Source organism: Anabrus simplex, chromosome 1 (genome assembly GCF_040414725.1).
Source record: "Anabrus simplex isolate iqAnaSimp1 chromosome 1, ASM4041472v1, whole genome shotgun sequence".
Lineage (NCBI taxonomy): Eukaryota > Metazoa > Arthropoda > Insecta > Orthoptera > Tettigoniidae > Anabrus > Anabrus simplex.
The window spans coordinates 583,122,636-583,142,835 of NC_090265.1; the positions used below are offsets into that span (position 1 = coordinate 583,122,636).

General features: G+C 41.8%; 1 pseudogene; it reads left to right on the forward strand.

Annotated features, from left to right (window-relative positions):
- LOC137501836 (prolactin-releasing peptide receptor-like) overlaps positions 1–20,200 on the forward strand; it is a 698,893-nt pseudogene that overhangs the window by 607,983 nt on the left and 70,710 nt on the right.

The window sequence follows — 20,200 nt, forward strand, 5'->3', positions numbered from 1 at the left end:
GCAAATTCAACGCTTTAATGTACCGTCACGATCAACTGTTGCGATTTAACAGCTACGCAAATGACCAAAATCCGTAAATAGGACAGAGCCGATGTATCGGCGCCGTGAGCGTTTTCACCATAACCTCTCGCGCCGATAGATCGGCGCGCTGAGTGCGAAAGGGTTAAATATTTGAAACATCTTTGTCAACAAAACAAAATGTCTAACGTCTTGCCGCTACAGTGTTGCGGAGCCTTGGTCTACAAAGTGATCGTTGCTCAGCCCGAATGCCCGAAGACTACAAGGAACGCTCTCCACTTTTTACACTGAGACCGCTATATCACCATCAGGTAGTTCCTCAGTTCATCTCACGTAAGCCGAGCCCTCAGATCCAGGTAAAAATAAACATCCCTGATCTAACAAGGAACCGAACCCGAGGTCTCCGGGTAAGAGTTAGGCTTCCCACCTTACACCACTGGCCACTATCTTGCTCAATAATCCTGCTATAATAATAGTAAGAAAGAAATTATCCCATGGCATCAGCTGCCGTCTGCAGACATTTTAATTTCACACTATCTGGCTGCCTGCTCGTCAATTTCGACGTTCCGTTTTACACTAGGCCTACTAGATGGCAGAGTAAACGGAATCTCTCTTGGGCGTCTGTGGCTGAGTTTTAATGATATTTTTCGCGTAAACACCAAATGTGTCACCAGATATCTATTACAAGTTGACACCGTACGGCATGGAGTGTCTCATGGACTTTATTCCGCCCTTCAAAAATCCGACTTTCTCTGCCAGGTTTCAACTCGCTCTCTTGGGATCCGGACGCTGACACACTACCACTGATCTACAGAGGCAGCTAATAATCCTCTGTATTTAATGTTTGGGAAATATTGCTCAGTATCTATGTGGCTGCTGTATCCTTGGGCATCTTTATAGTTAATTCGGGTTAGGTTTTGGGAAGGAAGTGATCGAGGCCCATATGTTAGGCACAATCATAACATTCTCTTTTGTTACAAATGAGAGAGGAAAACAAAATCATTCCTATGATAGGTTACAGAGTCTAACACATCTCTGTTCGCAGTGGTAGAGCCCAGTTCCAGATTTCATCTTCCAGTACTTGGCAATGCCGAAAATCGAAACCTAGCATAGCATAGCACACCAGTCTGGAAATTAGTATTTGGTTCCCTCGGATAAAAGAGGAGTTTGTCATTCATATCATGAAAGTAGCCTGTAATTTCTATCGCTGTACAATAAGGAAGGAAGTATGCTTTGCATTCAGAAGTAGGACAAGGTTACAGTGCTACGGTCTCCGGGTGATGAAACTGTTCAGAAACCCGTTAGAAATGCAGATATTTCTCATGTCTTGCATGAATGATGAGAAAACGCTCCGTAGTGATCTTCAGCCTCAGACAATTGCAACAAACGAATGTTAAAAAGGATAGAATGTGCAATTCACTGTGAGATAAAAATGTGCACTTCAAAGACTTCTCCAACCAAATAACTAAGCTAGAAGTTCGAAGAAAAAGAAAAGAATGCGGGCAAAACTTTCCCAATACAATTTATTCATCCATAAAGATATCTGAAGTCAGTTATATTTTAGAAGAATATTTAAATATGTTCTTTATGGTAACGTTGATAAAAAGGGAAGAATGTTTCTTAAATAAATATAGCTCACGTGGATTAAATGTATAGAAAATACCCCGTTATTCATTTACTAGGGGCTCAAGTGGAACAAACACTTTCAAACTTTGGCGACAAAGGGATAGGACAGCACTAGGATTGGAAGGAAGTGACGGTGGGATTTTCCTGGTGTGAAAATGGAAAACCAAGAAATATCATCTTCAGGACAGTACTAGTTTTGTTATTTGGTTGGTGTTCGAATCCATCTCCTACTGATTTTTTTGCAAGCTGCTTTACGTCACACCGACACAGATAGGTCTTATGGCAACGTTGGGACAGGAAAGAGCTAATAATGGGAAGGAATCAGCCGTGGCCTTAATTAACGTACAGCTCCAGCATTTGCCTGGTGTGAAAATGGGAAACCACGGAAAACCATCTTCACGGCTACCGACAGTGGGGTTCGAACAAACTATCGTCCGAATACTGGATACTGGCTGCACTTAAGCGACTGCAGCTATCAAGCTCGGTTCTACTGAATGTAAGCCAATAGCTCCACGGCTACTTTCCATGAAGACAACCCGCTCCGCAATTCCGACACTTTTATCTCCTCTAATTGTATCATTCTCTTCTATGAACATGATTCCATGCTGCTCTTCAGTTACGAATATTCTTACAATATTTGTTTTATGTCCCACTAACTGCTTTTAAGAACAGACACGATATAGGCTTCTGGGCTTATGCCGTGTCAAGAAAACAAGGTGAAACTCTTAACGTTTCGCAGAGAACTTTGCTCCGCGTCTTCAAAATAGAATCTCGACTGTTCACGAAGAAGACTTCAACAATAATGTGGTTTTGAATTTAAGCATGCTTTACCGTTGGAGCTGTAGTGGTACGCTTGTTCGTAACCAGGTGGCTTGCTGTATGCTGTCACAGCGCTCCTAGCGGGAGCTGACGGCAACATTAAGTTCCAATTAAGTTGTTCCATCGTCCGGCTCCATGGCTAAATAGTTCGCGTGGTGGCCTTTGTGTCGCAGGAGTCCCGGGTTTGATTCCCGGCAGGGTCGGGAACTTTAACCATCATTGGTTAATTTCGCTGGGACGGGGACTGGGTGTATGTGTCGTCTTCATCACCATTTCATCCTCATCATGACGCGCAGGTCGCCTACGGGAGTCAAATCAAAAGACCTGCACCGGGCGAGCCGAACATGTCCTAGGACACTCCCGACACTAATAGCAATACGCCACTTCATAAAAGTTGTTCCATCACACCGTATTTGTGTGAGAAGTAACCGCGAGGTTGTAGACAAATCAGGGACGAATGCGGTAGAAATAAATAGAAAAAAATAAAGTGCAACGAAAGGAGAGAATAGAAAAGTTGAAGATTTGAAAGAAAGACTGTGGAGAAACCCAGAAGATGATAATGATGTGAGACGGTTCTAAACCACCTAAATCAGCAACATCCTTCAATTAATTTCGCTATGGAGATGGAGTTGGACGGATAACTTCCTTTCTTGTACGTTTTAGTCAGGAATAAACTGGACGGCTCCTTAGGACATACCGTCTATCGTAAGTCTAAGCACACAAATCACTATCTCGACGCAGATTCTCACCATCATCCAGCACAAAAGCAGGGCATTCTCACGACACTCTCCGTTAGGGCGATAAGAATTTGTGAGGCATCAAATATCCACGATGAGATGGACACGCTCAAAATCACGTTCAAGTGCAACGAAGTATAGATTCATAGAGCCCTGCATCCCAGGGGGACAACTAAGCAAAACTCACAGAAAGAGGAAGTGAAGGAAACTACCTACCTGATTTACGTTCACAATACCACAGATCGTATTGCCAAAGTCCTTCGCAAGCACAATATAAAAACCCCGTGTTTGGTACCGTCACTAAAATTGCTCACGATTTAGGTAAAAGCAAGGACAAATTGTCCGCAGTTTTACACTCTGGGTTGTACGAAATTCTCCGTACTTGCTGCAGGGTATACATTGGCCAAACAAGCCGTTCTATAGGCACTCGTGTCAAGGAACACCAAGAAATATCCGTCTCAACCAGCCGGACAAATCAGCAATAGCTGAGCACGCCCTGCCGTTGTGTCATGATGTCGTGTTCCAAGATGTTCGAGCTTCTACCCAAACTAAACACTACAGATCGAGGATGGTACGAGAAGCTGTGGAAATACGAAAAATTCCTAACAATTTAAACAGGGACACTGGCTATCAATTAAGTAGTACGTGGTTGCTAACGATTAAGGATTTACGTAGGTAGTTCTCTTCCATGTCTATGCTAATTTCGTTTCGATGTTTTCGAAATTCGTACGTTCCTCATCATCAGATGGTTCATTATAAGCTATGTGTTAAGTGTCACAGTTTCATGACGTGTGTACACCGGTTATGCCCCTCCCCCTCCTCCCCACACTGTCTCACATCATTCTCACCCTCTGGTTTTCTCCACACACTTTCTTTCCAACCTTCACCTTGGTTCTATTCTCTCCTGGGTGTGTTTCGTTGCACTTTATTTTATTTTTTATTTTCTATTTATTTCTAACGCATTCGTCCTTGATTCTTCTATGACCTCTCTGTTACATCTCACGCACATGTAGTAGGATGGAACATCTTAATTGGAGCTTAATGTTGCCGTCAGCTCCCGCTCGGAGCGCTAGTGCTGTGCCAGCATGCAGCGAGCCATCTGGTGACGAATGAGCGTACCACTACAGCGACCAGCGGTAAAGGATTCTAATTTTAAACCCGCATTATTGTAGAAGTCTTCCTCGTGAGCAGTAGAGATTTTCTTTTGAAGACGTGGAGCAAAGTTCTCTGTGAAAATTAAAGAGATTCAGCTTGTTCTCTTGACACGGCAGAAGCCCAAAAGCTTATATCATATCTATAAGTACTGGTCGTTAAAGCATCAATGTTAATATTTTTACGAATTTCGGAGGCGCCGAAGTGCCGGAATTTTGTCCCACGGAAGTTTTTTGATGTGCCAATAAATCTACCGACAAAAGACTGAGGTATCTGAGAACCTCAGCCCGGCGTAGGAATTTTTCAGAGTGCCTATCTTCTTATGGGTAAACTATCTAAATGAGTAATGAGTGCTGTACTCTGCCCTCAAACACTGATTTACTTAAAATTGAGATATAATTTTCTGTATTAAAATTAATTACAGGGGCGGTCATAGGTCCATTTAACTCTAACTATCTGTCGCTACTTTATCAATCAATTAGTGTGAGATGAGTTTAAAAGTGACAACAAAAGAATAGAATCTGAAACGGTGACAATGAACGGTAGCTTTCTTCCTACTTGAAAAAACTGCTTGAATTAAGCAAATATAATCAAATATAATCAATATAATCAATATAATCAATAATGTATTGAGATTTACTACAGCTAACATGAAGAATTTCTATATGTGTTACCAAACATCTCAAAAAGAAGTTCTGCACTCCTTGGATTGCTGAGTTTCTAGGTTTCTTATGGCCCAATAGGAACATATACACTTTTTGTGACGAATAGTATGTTTAAAAATATACATAAACCTACGAAAATACGACTCATTGGAGAGCAAAATACATCCGTCTACTAAAGCTGAAAATCACTGTCTGCGTCATAGTATGGTGCTACTCAATCCAGTGCGTTGAAACATGCTTTGATCATTGGTGATACGCTACCCACCTGGTGGTTGAGACCGTCCTGCCCCTGCCCAAATATTCGACATTAGCCCTGTGGAGATCATCCAGAGTGAGAAATGGATTCCTACGTCTCCACATCATCCTTTTCAGCTGGCTCCAATTATATTCAATCAGATTCACGCCAGCAGACGCTGCAGACTATTCTAGCAGATTTATTTGGCTCTCCCTAAGAAAGATGTTGACATGACGAGAGCTGTGTATGTTTACACTGCCGTCTTTCAGCTGTCTGCGATATGTTGTCGGTATGTTCAAACAATCGTCTGGAGAATTCAGTCCCGATAATGCACACCTTGCCATAGTGCCTTCAACGACGATGAGCGTGATCCAACTTCCATACATAACGCTGGCCCAAAATCACGACGGACCGCTGGTATGGTGTAGCCTATGATATATAACTCGTCTGGAGTTACTTCATTTTATTAACCCGTCTTCAGAGCTTATCAAGCGTCAGTCAAATTCCCCACTCATCATTGATGAAGAACTGACGCCATGATACCAAGTTCCATTCCAAGTGTTCCCTTACCAAATGCAGCTCACGCCATGGTTTTAAAGTATACGGTACGTTCAAATGTTCGCCAAGGGAATCTGGAGTATAGGTGGTCCCTATGAAGATAATACAAGATTATCTGAGTAGATATATCCCTCCCAGTTGCCGTCAGGAAGGCATTACGAAGCTCTATTGCGAAGTGTTCTCGATTCATGCGAGCCGAAGTTGGCAAGTATTGGTAATCATCTGTTACTGACAGGGGGAGAATGGTCTTGACTTTTTGTGTCATACGATAGGGAATTTACGTTCTAACAACGTCACTATAGTGTACTGATACAGCAACCTGGTGGGCAATTTTCCTCACGAGCAGGTCCTGTTGTCGCAATGTAACTATGTACTTACGATCAAATGGTGTAATGACTCCTCGAGGCATGTTTTCTCACTGGACAGGCCACAAACTGTGTTCTGAGCCTGTTGTGTCTAAGGATTCCAGTTAAGGTTTATTATTTGGACTATCCTGAGGTCGCATATCGTGCTTCCACCTACAGCTGGCAGGTGTATCACGACGTCTCTTTTTAATGAGACTATGGTCTCAGCGGGCATACTGCAGAAGCACCCAAAATACTTTTGATGCAAAAGTCTCCCTTTCAAACATAATTTACTTCCTTTATTCTTAATATTCCTTCTCTTCACCTCTAATGATATTTGGTATCTTCTTGAAATGCATCTCCTTTTGAAAGGTTATTTTAATTAGCATATCGTCGTTGCGCCTAGAAAAACCGCTATGTGATAATATTTCAGCTTAGAACCCTGTCCAGGAAGGTTATGTCATATAAGGTTCAGTTTTGCACCAATTATATCAATGAATTTTCGTTCTAAGTGATACATGTGCTGCGGGTCTTCTCCCCTCAACATTGTTACATGACTATGTTTCGAGTCGCAACGACTATATCTAGTATTTAATATTCATATATGTTTATGTACGTACAGCGCGTATTTATATATATGACATGATTTGCTTTTGTATATATGATATAATTCTACCTTAATGTCACTAGATTTGGTTTTTATTAATACTATTACCGTTATCATCTTTAACATATTTCTTTCCTTCATCTTATTCTTATCATTTTTCTTTTTAAGAGTATTATAAGTAAATGGTTAAGTGTAAGAAAGTGAGTAAATTCCTAACTTTGCCAGGAAGTTATCTTTACCTTTATGTAAAGTGCTCCTAAACACGAGAAAGTAACTTGCAAATAAAATTGTCACAGGACTACCAAATAAAATCCAAGGAAGAATATAAAGTGACCACTTGCCACCACAAGATATACAAATCGATATACCCGTAAAAATAAAATACAATTTTAGATAAGTATACAGTAGATTTGAAGAAACCAAGTAAAACAACAATATGATGATCGAAACTCCTGATTACACTCAGTATGTATACGAACTAACAAGATACCCGTGCTCTGCTACGATTTTATACTGAAAGTTGTTCAAAATTTTACATTTTGGAGAGTCCACTGTCGTTTCAGCCTGTAAAATACGCCCTGAGTTCTTACGACACTTTCAGACTAATAGGGTTGAGGCACAGGCTGAGGCTGAGGCTAAGGCTGAGGAGGAGGCGGCACCTGCTCCTTAATGTATCAGCTAAAGATCACCTGCTCTTCTGGCTAAGACTGGGGCCTTACACCCTGACTAAGGCTGCAGGCTTAACCTCACGCTAACTACGCGTTAACCTAACTTAACCCAACGTAACCGTGGAAGTGGCTGAATACTAACAATTAAAAGTCCTGCAGGCCTAACCTAACTAGGTAATAGAGCTGAATATACATTGGTTATATAAGACTAACTGATCTAAGGGCTAGTGTGTATGGGCTTAATCAGTTGCTTTTGACCGACTCCTCTGGGAATGACTTGCTCCTCACTAGATCCTAACCTGCTCATCACTTGCTTCTCACTAGATCCTCACCTGCTGCTCACTTGCACCTCACCAGCTTCTCACTAGATCCTCACCTGCTCCTTACTTGCTGCTCACTAGATTCTTACCTGCTCCCCAATTGCTCTTCACTAGGCGGACCGATGACCTAGATGTTAGGCCCCTTTAAACAATAGGCAAGCATCATCCCTTCACTAGATCCTCATTAGCTTCTCACTTGCTCCTCACTACATCCTCACTTGCTCCTTTGAAGACCACCTGCTCCTTTCTTGCTCCTCTGAGGATCACCTGCTTCTGACCGCTTATGCTGTGAAAGGCCTCGGCTACGTGTGCGCCTTAACCTCACGTGAGGGTGACAGATAACTGGCTCCTAAAAGGGTAGTCAGGCTTAATCTAACTAGGCAAGATGGCTGCTATACGTTAGTTATATGACACTAACGACCTACATGCTAGTATGTATGAGCTTAATTTAGTGGTTTTATGTACCTATCCGGTTGTCCTTCCTCTCTTTTGGGGTGTTAAAACTGTTTTGCAGGCGTAAGAGTAGTAAAAATACTAGCGTTTAAAAAAGTAGTCAGGCTTAACCTAACTAGGTAAGATGGCTGATATATACATTAGTTATATCAGACTGACTGGCTTACAGGTTAGTGTGGCCAATTTTGCCAGATGAATGAACCATTAATCCACAGTACTTATTGTCCTGTGGATTTATCCTCGCAAGATTTATTACCAAGCCGGTCTGAATGTCTCAGGAGGTAGATGGCCGACTTTCTGAGCCAAAGTTGGCGGATTCTCCTCCAGCTCAGTCTGTTGGTATTTGGGAATGCCCAAATTTTCCAATCTCTTGTCGGAAGATTTACTGTCATGTAAATGAACTCCTGTGGGAGTAATTCTAACACATCGGCTTTTCAAAAAACCGTAAAAATAACTAGTGAAACGTCAATCCAATATCATCATTATAATATTATGTCATTATTTCAAACATGTTTACATAATCTAAAGAATTAATGACGCATTAGCCCATATTCCAAATATAGCACAAGACATAATAATCTAAACTCTTAAAAATCTGTTGATTATTAGCCCTGCGAATTTTTTCATGATTTTAAATATCAGAATATATTTTCTTTTTAACCGTGCGGCCTTGCTGCGGTTGGCAGGTTTATGCAACCCTATGAAGCAGGTAGCTGAGCTGTAGGTGCAACCATTTTGGATAGGTACCTGTCGCGTGGCCATAAAACGAATGGTTCATCGAAAGGGGGTAGCAGCCTTTCGTAAGTTGCAAGGGCGGCAATCGATGTTTGACTGATATAGCCTTGTAAAAGTATTTATCAAAGCGTAGCTATGTTAATACTGCTACTCGGTCGAAATCAACGGGAAACTACAACTGCAACTAACTCCCGAGGGCATGTACCTGTGTCTGTGTAAATGAATGTCAGAAGAGTGCTTAAGTTGATATGGATAGATCGAATCAGGAATGAAGAGATACAGAATCGAATTGATGAGAGGAGAAAGATTTGGCGAAATTTGTCCACAGGAAGGGAGGGAATGACACCCAGGACTTCTTCAGCTAGTTTGTGAGGGAGGTGTAGGCGGTAATAACGTTAGGGGTAGACAAAGGCCTGAATATGGCCAACAGATTAGAGTAGATTTAGAATATAGTAGTTATGAAAAATGAAATGATAATCAGAGGATAAGGTGGTATGGAGTGTTACACGAAACATCCTATGATCTGATGACCCAAACATCAACAACAACAACAACAACAACAACAACAGCTTGTTTGGGCATTGTACCAGTAGAGCTACCATTAAATAATTCATTTCTTACCTTCTTTACACTACGAGCGTACTCTCTACTAATCGAATTATTTACAGCTTAAATTATCTCAGGTTAAATGACGAGTTTAATAAAATTACAATTTTAATTTTAACCCTCCCTCTACTCATGCCATGTTTCCGAGAGTGAGTACATCCATTATGACACCCTCAAATAAGATTAAAGTCATGATTTCCTTTTCGTGGCGTTTTGTCAATTACATTGGATCAGTACTGCATTATGGTTAAGCCCAATTTTATGGCCGGATGACCTTCCTGGTTCTAAACCTGGGTAGAAGAATTTCTATTGAATGTTCTTACAGCGGCTGGAAGTGCGGTGTGTTTTACGTAAATGAAGAACACCGTAATTCTCGAGACAGAGGATTTGGCCAGGTGTAGGTTAAAAAAATCTCCCGCGCTGGCTTGGAATCGAATCAGGTTCCTCTGAATCGAACTCTGCTCTAGGCTGATAGTTTACCAAAGCAGCCAGATGATCTAAATTCCTGAAAGCTTGGATAATGGGGCAAAGGCCGATTGAATCGGTCATTTGTAAAACCACAAGAGTCGCAGAAAGTAAATTTCGATAGAACAGGAAGAGCTCTCCACAGCCAACAAACTTTAAGTTAGCTCTGTGAAATTTTGATGGGAGGTCCAGAAATGAATGTTTCATTATAACAGCAATGTATGTTGCTTATCTCACTTCATGTCGCCTTAAATCATGTTTTAATTTCTCGCCCTCGTGTTGTTTTATCAAGCACCCTAAACAACAATACTATGAATCTATTACAATATTATGTAATGTGTTATTATAAAGTTTTCAATCAATTTATATCCGTTATTACAGTATGAAATACTTTATTTTACAATTTTCAATTTATCTTGTTTTTTTTACAAGTTGCTTTACGTCGCGCCGACACAGACAGCTCTTACGGCGACGATGGGAAAGGAAAGGGCTAGGAGTGGGAAGGTACCTTCCGTGGCCTTAATTACGATACTGCCTCAGCATTTGCCTGGTGTGAAAATAGGAAACCACGGAAAAGCATATTCAGGGCTACCGACAGTGGGGTTCGAACCCACTATCTTCCCAATACCGGTCGCACTTAAGCCACTACAGTTATTGAGCTCGGTTTGTTATTTTTCTGCAGATTCAAAATAGTTCACATTATTCTCACAATGTACTTAAATTTGGTTACAGTGTTCAAACCATTATCCCACATGTTTAATGGGAATGTTTAAGTGTACACACACCTTTAGTTAAGAGTACGTGAATAATTGCCTACTTTTCCTACAAAAAATATTACAAGTCCATACAAAACACATTCAGTTTACTTATTCACCTACTGTTTCTGTCTCCATGGCTTGAGAGTGTATCGAACACCGCAATATGTTATTAAAATAATCAGCATGTTGATGCGGGATGTAGCCTACTGAATGATCTTCCCCATGTCTTGCATTTTGTTTTCATGAATGGGCACCGGTGAAAAATATTCTTTTTCTGTAGGCAATGGTGGCAACTCGACTGACTTTCCAAGGCTAAATACATCCGTCAGGAATCCATTAATATAGGTTGATGTTTCCACAACACCCGGAGCGTGCATGATACAGCAGAGCATCATCAGCGCATCATGGCGTTCCGCGTAAAACCATATGAGTCCGGAGCTGACGTAGTTTTGAAAGGAACTCAACATTTTAACATTGTATTGGCTGCTTAGTAATTATTGGACTGAGGTTTTTTATACTGGAAATGATGCGTCTACCCCTAGAGACTGTTATATTACTGGCAACTCATTTTCGTTAAAGTGTGGACTAATGTGGTTTTACAAATGACCGATTCAATGTTTCTATCTGTTATAGCTGAGCAAAAGATAAGGGAGAAGTAATTCCGATTATTCAAGTTGATATTATATTCTCTTTTGCCGCTGGATATATTGGAAGTAAACACGAAATGGAAAGGCAGGCAGTGCAATAATAATTTTGCCCGTATTGCGATAGAGGCAGCGGATAAAGCTGAAGTCCTGCGGGAATTGCGGATGAATTTTGTGTTAAAAAGGCGAGGCTGACCGTGCACCCCAGTAGGAATGTTACGAGGCTTGCAAGTGATCGATATAGGCTTGCGGTTTACCTATCGCAAAGCTCATGAGTATAGATGGAACGAGGCTGGTCATATTGATCAATAATAGCCCAGAGTGGTATAACAGACTTGCGATTTAATACCCGTACTTTATAGCACTATCGACTCACAATGACAGTGAATTCACATACTCCTCCCATACGTTATTCTCAGCATCATCATACACTACAGGCTAAACCACCGGGCGAGTTGCCCGTGCGGTTAGAGGCGCACGACTGTGAGCTTTCATCCGGGAGATTGTGGGTTCGAATCCCACTGTCGGCAGACCTGAACATTGTTTTCCGTGGTTTCTCATTTTGTCACCAGGAAAATGCTTAGGCTGTACCTTACTTAAGGCCACGGACGCTTCATTCCAACTCCTAGGCCTTTCCTATGCCGTCGTCGCCATAAGATCTATCTGTGTCGGTGCGACGTACAGGAAATAGCAAAATAGGTCTTCCTCTTCCTTTCTTCTTCTTTTTCTTCTTCTTCTTCTTCTTAATCTGCTTACCCTCCAGGGTCGGTTTTTCCCTCGGACTCAACGAGGGATCCCACCTCTACCGCCTCAAGGGCAGTGTCCTAGAGCTGCAGACTCTGGGTCGGGGGATACACCTGGGGAGGATGACCAGTACTTCGCCCAGACGGCCTCACCTGCTATGCTGAACAGGGGCCTTGCGGGGGGATGGGAAGGGATTGACAAGGAAGAGGGAATGAAGCCTCCGTGGCCTTAAGTTAGGTGCCATCCCGGCATTTGCCTGGAGGAAAAGTGGGAAACCACGGAAAACCACTTCCAGGATGGCTTATAGTAGGTGGGAATCTAACCCACCTCTACTCAGTTGACCTCCCGAGGCTGAGTGGACCCCGTTCCAGCCCTCGTACCACTTTTCAAACTTTGTGGCAGAGCCGGGAATCGAACCCGGACTTCCGGGGGTGGCAGCTAATCACACTAACCACTACACCACAGAGGCGGACCTCTTCCTTTCTTTCCTAGTATTTTTCCTTCAATGACGTTTACTTGGAAGTCATTATGTCTCAGGTTATGACCTACAAGTTTTATCTTTCTTCTTTCCATTTCCTTTATCAGTCTCATTGATTTCCTGTAGAATATCTCGTTCGTCTTTTTTTTCAGCCCAGTATGTCCTCGGCATTTTCCTCCAAATCTACATTTCAGTTGCTTCCAATGAATCTCTTTCCTTTCTTCCAATAGTCCAACCCCCACAACCGTGAAGTAGTACACTCTAGACAAAGGATTTTGCGAAAGCCTTTCTTGTTTCTAAATTTATATCTGTATTTGTTAAAATACCTATTTTATTTTGAAGGGCCTGTTTATCAAGAAGGGGCTGCCTGGCCGAGGCGGCAAAGGAGTGTTCGGTTCGCCCGGATGGACGTGAGTTCAAATCCCCGTCAGGAAATCGTAAAATTTATGAAACAGGATTTCCACTTCCGGAGGTGCACATGGCCCTAAGGTTGACTCAGCCTACACCAAAAATGAGTACCAGGTTAATTCCTGGGGGGCAAAGGTGGTCGGGCGTAGAGCTAACCACTCTACCCCACCAGATGCCGAGGTAACAGATAGTGGAAGCCTTTACCTTCCACCACTCCAAGGGCCTTCATGGCTTGTACGCAGATGTCTCTGCTTTGCTTTGCTTTGTTTACCAAGAACTATTATTCTTTTGATTTCTTTGGTACATGTATTGTCTTTAGTTATAAAGCTTTCTAAGTAACAGAAATGTTCCACTTGTTCTATTTTGGAATTTTCTCTTATTATGTTTGTATTAACTTCCCTGCCATCTTTGCTCACAACTAAAATTTTGTTCTCTTACTATTGATTTTAAGTTTGTAATGTTTCAATGTATCCTACAGAACAGTCAACATTCCATTTAATTCCTTCTCAGAGTCTTCTACTATGGAAATGCCATCAGCAAATCTAATGCTGTGGATTTTTTCCCATTTATCATCATTCCTTCAGTCCTTTCCTTTAAAACATATTGCCTGTTCAATAAACAAATTTAAACGGGATGATGAGATGGACAACCCTGCCTCATTCCTTTATTAATTCATGCCATTCTTGTATATCCATTCACCACAACATTTGTACACAGGTTCTTGGAAATTTTCCGGATGAGCCTCCTATCTTTACAGTCAATTCCTACTCCCTTCATACATTTAAACAATAGTTCCCAGTGTATCTAGTCAACTTTTTCCAAATGAATGAATGCTATAAACATTATTCTACAGGTAAGAATTATGAGAACACGAAATTATAGTGCCAAGTTGATCGAGAAAGAATGTAAATAAATAAAGTTGTTCGTGTCTGTTTGTCTGTTTGTTTGTTCCACCATCACGTCGAAACGGCTGGATAGATCTCAACCAAACTTCATATTTAGAGTATACTCACTCCGGGGAAGGTTTCGATATGTATATCATTTTAAAATCTTTGAAAAGACAGGGGTTTTATAGGAAAACCACAACGGTTTATACTATTATAGGCAAAATATCGAATTTGTCGTATAAGGACGAGACAAAGCTCAATTTAATCCTCTTGACGCAAAGAACAAAACTCGGTAAGCCCTACGGGCCCGAAAACCATGTTTTAAGGCCCTAAAACCAACCGTTACGGAGATATTGGCACCACACTACCCCAGCTCTAGGAATCGGATCAAGAAATGAACTGCCGTAACCATGGCAACGTCAGCTCCAGGATTCTAGAGCAGTGAGATTATGTATGTACGTTTGGGCATAGCTGCCAACCAAAATTGGTACAAATAAGACTTAATATCTGGAAAAAATATACTGTTGTGTAAGGCACTCATAGGACTCCTTTGGGCGGGGATTGAAAGGGGGTGAAGTACGAGTATACAAATCTTACTATATATAGAAATGGAAGTGTGTGTGTAAATGACACATCTCCTCCTAAACCACTGGAGCAATTTCAACCAAACTTGGTACACGTATTACTTACTATTGGGAGACGATCACTGTGGGTGGGGGGGTAAGCCATCCCTAGTGCCCTTAAGGCAGTGGGTCAAGGGGGGGTTAGTTACAATAATAATCGAGAATAGTGTCGAATTCATAGTTTTCGGGGTCGCTGAGTTGAAAAGTAATACTCTAGAATTTTTTAAAGTCCAGCCCCCTCTTAGGTGGGGAGCAAAGGGGGTGGGTGAGATATAGAAATAATTAAAAACAGTTTCGAATGCATAGATTTCAGGGTCTCTGAGATGAATAGTATTACTCCGGATTTTTTGCAAGTCCAAGTGGGGAGCGAAGGGGTGAGATATAAAATTAATCGAAAAACTACATATAAAAATATTATCTTCTTCTTCTTACTATATATAAAAATTGATGTATGTGTGTGCGTGGGTGTGTGGATGTGGGTATGTAAATGACACATCTCCTCCTAAACCACTGGAGCAATTTCACCAAACGTGGTACACTTATCAATTAGTATCAGGAGACAAACCGCGTGAGGGTAAGACACCCCTAGCACCCTTATGGGCAGGGGGCGAGGGGGGTGGTATAAAAATAATCTAGAATATTATCGAATCCATAGTTTTCGTGGTAGCTGAAATAGTTAGTGACACTCCGAATTTTTTAAAATTCATGTTCAGTCCCCTTTGGGGTGTGGGTGAGGGGGAGTGAGATATAAAAATAATCGAAAAAAGTGCCGAATCTACAGTTTTCTGGGTCATTGAGATGTGTGGTGACAATCCAGATTTTATATCTCTTAGTGGTGGAGGGCGGGAGGGGGACAGTCTCATTGACAGTTGAAATCCTGTACATCGTATCTATAGTGCGGCGGCTAAATACATATAGTTATCACTTATTAATTTTTGACAGGATCAAATACTTCCCAGTCGATTCGAGCTTCCATAAGGACGAAGTTTTACTCGAAAATTAAATAATCTAAAACTTGAAATCAAACACATCTAAATAATTTTAAAACTACATAATAGATCATAACATATTAATCTGCAAGTCAAGAAGGAATTCTATAAAAATTCACATCACACATAACTAACTGGTAATGCAAATCTTAAAGGTAAATATTCAGAAACTATCCGGGCAACGCCGGGTACTACAGCTAGTCTCTGATAAGACCGCACTTAGTATGGCTCCAGTGTACGGAAACCTCACCAGGACTACTTGATACCAGAACTGGAAAAAATTAAAAGGAAATCAGTACGATTTGTTCTGGGTGATTTCCGACAATGATGTAGTGTTACGAAAATGTTGCAAACTTGAGCAGGGAAGACTTGGGAGTAATGAGACAAGATGTGGTATGTTTTGAGCTGTCAGTGGTGAGTTGGTGTGGAATGACATAAGTAGAAGAATAAGCTTGAGTGGAGCTTTTAAAAGTAGAAAAGATCATAATATGAAGATAAAATTGGAATTCAAGAGAATAAACTGGAACAAATATTCGTTTAAAGGACAGGGAGTAAGGGATTGGAATAAATTATGAATGGAAATGTTCGATAAATTTCCAAGTTTTTTGCAAATGCTTAAGATAAAGCTAGGTAAACAATTGAGAGGGAATCTGTTACCAGGGCGACAGCCCTAAATGCAGATTATTTATTTATTTATTTATTTATTTATTTATTTAGCTAGGTAAACAAGTGAGAGGGAATCTGTTACCAGGGCGACAGCCCTAAATGCAGATTATTTATTTATTTATTTATTTATTTATTTATTTATTTATTTATTTATTTATTTATTTATTTATTTATTTATTTATTTATTTATTTATTTTTCTATCGTAATCATGTATTAGCGATTGCTAAATTGTGGACTACCATGACCTTGAGCAGGAATGTGCAGGCTTTGCTCGCAGGGGCACATGGAGCAGCCCCCGGGCAGCCACAGCCAGTAGAATAGAAAGAACGGAATAAGAGTTCTCTCTTTCGCTAGTTCCGGATCACCAGACAGTGGAAAATATTAGTTTATTGTAATCTAATTTGTTTTGATACATAAGTATTAAAAATCATTAGTACAGTTGGCATACAACTCCTCTTCAATATTTACTCTGAAAGGGTATTTTCTGAAGTACTGAAAGGAAAACCGGAGGGCATCATTGTTAATGGGATCACAATAAATGATCTGGGATATGCAGATAATACTGTTCTGCTTGCAACAAATGCAAGAGATCTGCAGATGTTACTAAACTCTGTGGTCGAACACAGTGCTGCAGCAAGTCTGCATTTAAACACGAAAAAGAGCAACGTAATGTGTATAAGCAAACCTGTCATTGATCCTGTTAACTTGACAGTAGGTGACCCATCACTGGAGAAATTCCAACGTTTTAAGTATCTCGGCAGCGTACGTGATCACATCTTGAACAATGCTGTTGAAATTAGGTCAAGAGATTGAGCAAACTTATCTTTAACGGAGACTTCAATATCAATCTCCATCTAAGATTACTTCGATGTTATGCATTTTCTGTCTTACTTTATGGTGCCGAGACTTGGACCCTAACAGAGAACACTACCGAAAATCTTCGATCCTTTGAAATGTGGTGCTGCCGACACATGATCGTAATATCATGGGTTGACAGAATACATAAAACTGAAGTACTCCAACGCCTGAAAAAAAGAGCTAGAAGACATGCACAACTTCAAAAAGAAGAAACTTGAGTACATTGAGCATATCGTTCGAAAAATAAATGTAGACTCCTTCAGCATATAAGGTAAAATTGAAGGAAGGAGAAGTAGCGGAAAAAGGAGAATATCTTGGCTACAGAATCAATGAGAACAGTATGGCCTCAGTTGATGAGAACAAGAACCGGATCGCCCTGATGACAGCCGACATTCAATGAGGATATGGTACAAGAAGAAGAAGAAGAAGAAGATGATGATGAAGAGGGTGCCTATTATTACAGTATACGAGGGTTGGGGCATAAGTCATGGCAATTACTTTATTGGCACGGATGCAAGATCTACCAGGCAATTTGAAATATACAGATCGTAGTGGGGAACGTAAAGAGTTCTGGACTGTATGCATAAAGTCCGGTAGGTCTACCCGGTGTACGATATAAAGCGATGAAACTGTAAATCATGAAATCGTTGTACTACACAAAGTTTATTCTCAGAGAATACAGTAACCTTTAGGTTGAACCCTCAAAGTAGTCCCGTAGATTGTTCACAGCGCGTTGACAACGATGCAGGTGATGTCGGATACCAGTCACCTTACAATGTGTGAATTTTGGAATCTTGTGTTTCGCGGCTTTGGCAATGTTCTCCCGTGTTTCAAACCGTCTTCCACGCAATGGTTCTTTAACTTCGTGGATGAGGTCAAAATCGCTCAGAGACAGGTCTGGTGAGTACGGCGGGTCTTCAAGTACTCCCCACTCCCATCGCTGAAGTTGCCTCCTCACATTTATTGTGGACGGAGTCTGACTCATTACTTCAGTCCCACCAGCCTGTGCGTGGTATCAGCCATCTCATGCTCTGTAAATGTACTACGCCCTTCCCACGTCCAGCTTGGTGTACGTAAAAGGAATCCCAGCCAGTTCTCAGGGTATTTGAATGTATACGTTGTTTTACGTGGGGTTAAAGAAAAGTTGTTTCGCCGAGTCTTATTATCTAAGTACCTGAGGATTCGATGGACCTCTCCATCTGACGCATTAATGAGTCGACAGGATCATCCAACAACTTATTACCTTAAGTCGAAGATACCTTAAACTATAGCAAACATCTAAAAATAAGACCTCGAGTAATTTTTAACTACCATTATTTATTAAGTAAAATGTAAGTTTATATGAATCTTGGAAGAGAAAAAGGTAACAATATAATTAAAATCCGAAACTGATTGACTTCTGTATCTCTGGATTGATAAATTCATTTTTTTAATGATCACATTTGATCTGTATGCTTCACTTCATCAGTATTGAAATTGGCTAAAATCTTATTTACAACCTTCCTCTAATGACATTCTAAAAAAAATATTATCTCCTTATGGGAAATCTGGTTGCATTGAAACCACATTCCTTTCAATTAACATTCGTTGTCATTTGTAATACTCTAACTTGTTCTTACAACAGCCTGATTAATACATTACCTCATGAATTCTTTTATGGTTCTGTTAAGCCTTCGTAACTCCGACAAGTTTCTTGTTTGCCACAGCCATAAATTAGCCGTCAATAACAAAACAAGTACCTTACAATTCAAGAATATGCTTCAAATTCACATTCCAATCTATGTTAATGTAATCATGAAATCAAACATGTTACACTGACTGACAGAGCAAATGCAACACCAAGGAGGAGTGGTTCTAAAGGGATGAAAGTTGGGGAAAAAACAGAGACGGCACGGACGAATAATTGATGTTTATTTCAAACCGATATGTAGGTTACACAATGCGCACGGCATCGACTCAGTAGGATGTAGGACCACCGCGAGCGGCGATGCACGCAGAAACACGTCGAGGTACAGAATCAATAAGAGTGCGGATGGTGTCCTGAGGGATGGTTCTCCATTCTCTGTCAACCATTTGCCACAGTTGGTCGTCCGTACGAGGCTGGGGCAGAGTTTGCAAACGGCGTCCAATGAGATCCCACACGTGTTCGATTGGTGAGAGATCCGGAGAGTACGCTGGCCACGGAAGCATCTGTACACCTCGTAGAGCCTGTTGGGAGATGCGAGCAGTGTGTGGGTGGGCATTATCCTGCTGAAACAGAGCATTGGGTAGCCCCTGAAGGTACGGGAGTGCCACCGGCCGCAGCACATGCTGCACGTAGCGGTGGGCATTTAACGTGCCTTGAATACGCACTAGAGGTGACGTGGAATCATACGCAATAGCGCCCCAAACCATGATGCCGCGTTGTCTAGCGGTAGGGCGCTCCACAGTTACTGCCGGATTTGACCTTTCTCCACGCCGACGCCACACTCGTCTGCGGTGACTATCACTGACAGAACAGAAGCGTGACTCATCGGAGAACACGACGTTCCGCCATTCCCTCATCCAAGTCGCTCTAGCCCGGCACCATGCCAGGCGTGCACGTCTATGCTGTGGAGTCAATGGTAGTCTTCTGAGCGGACGCCGGGAGTGCAGGCCTCCTTCAACCAATCGACGGGAAATTGTTCTGGTCGATATTGGAACAGCCAGGGTGTCTTGCACATGCTGAAGAATGGCGGTTGACGTGGCGTGCGGGGCTGCCACCGCTTGGCGGCGGATGCGCCGATCCTCGCGTGCTGACGTCACTCGGGCTGCGCCTGGACCCCTCGCACGTGCCACATGTCCCTGCGCCAACCATCTTCGCCACAGGCGCTGCACCGTGGACACATCCCTATGGGTATCGGCTGCGATTTGACGAAGCGACCAACCTGCCCTTCTCAGCCCGATCACCATACCCCTCGTAAAGTCGTCTGTCTGCTGGAAATGCCTCCGTTGACGGCGGCCTGGCATTCTTAGCTATACACGTGTCCTGTGGCACACGACAACACGTTCTACAATGACTGTCGGCTGAGAAATCACGGTACGAAGTGGGCCATTCGCCAACGCCGTGTCCCATTTATCGTTCGCTACGTGCGCAGCACAGCGGCGCATTTCACAT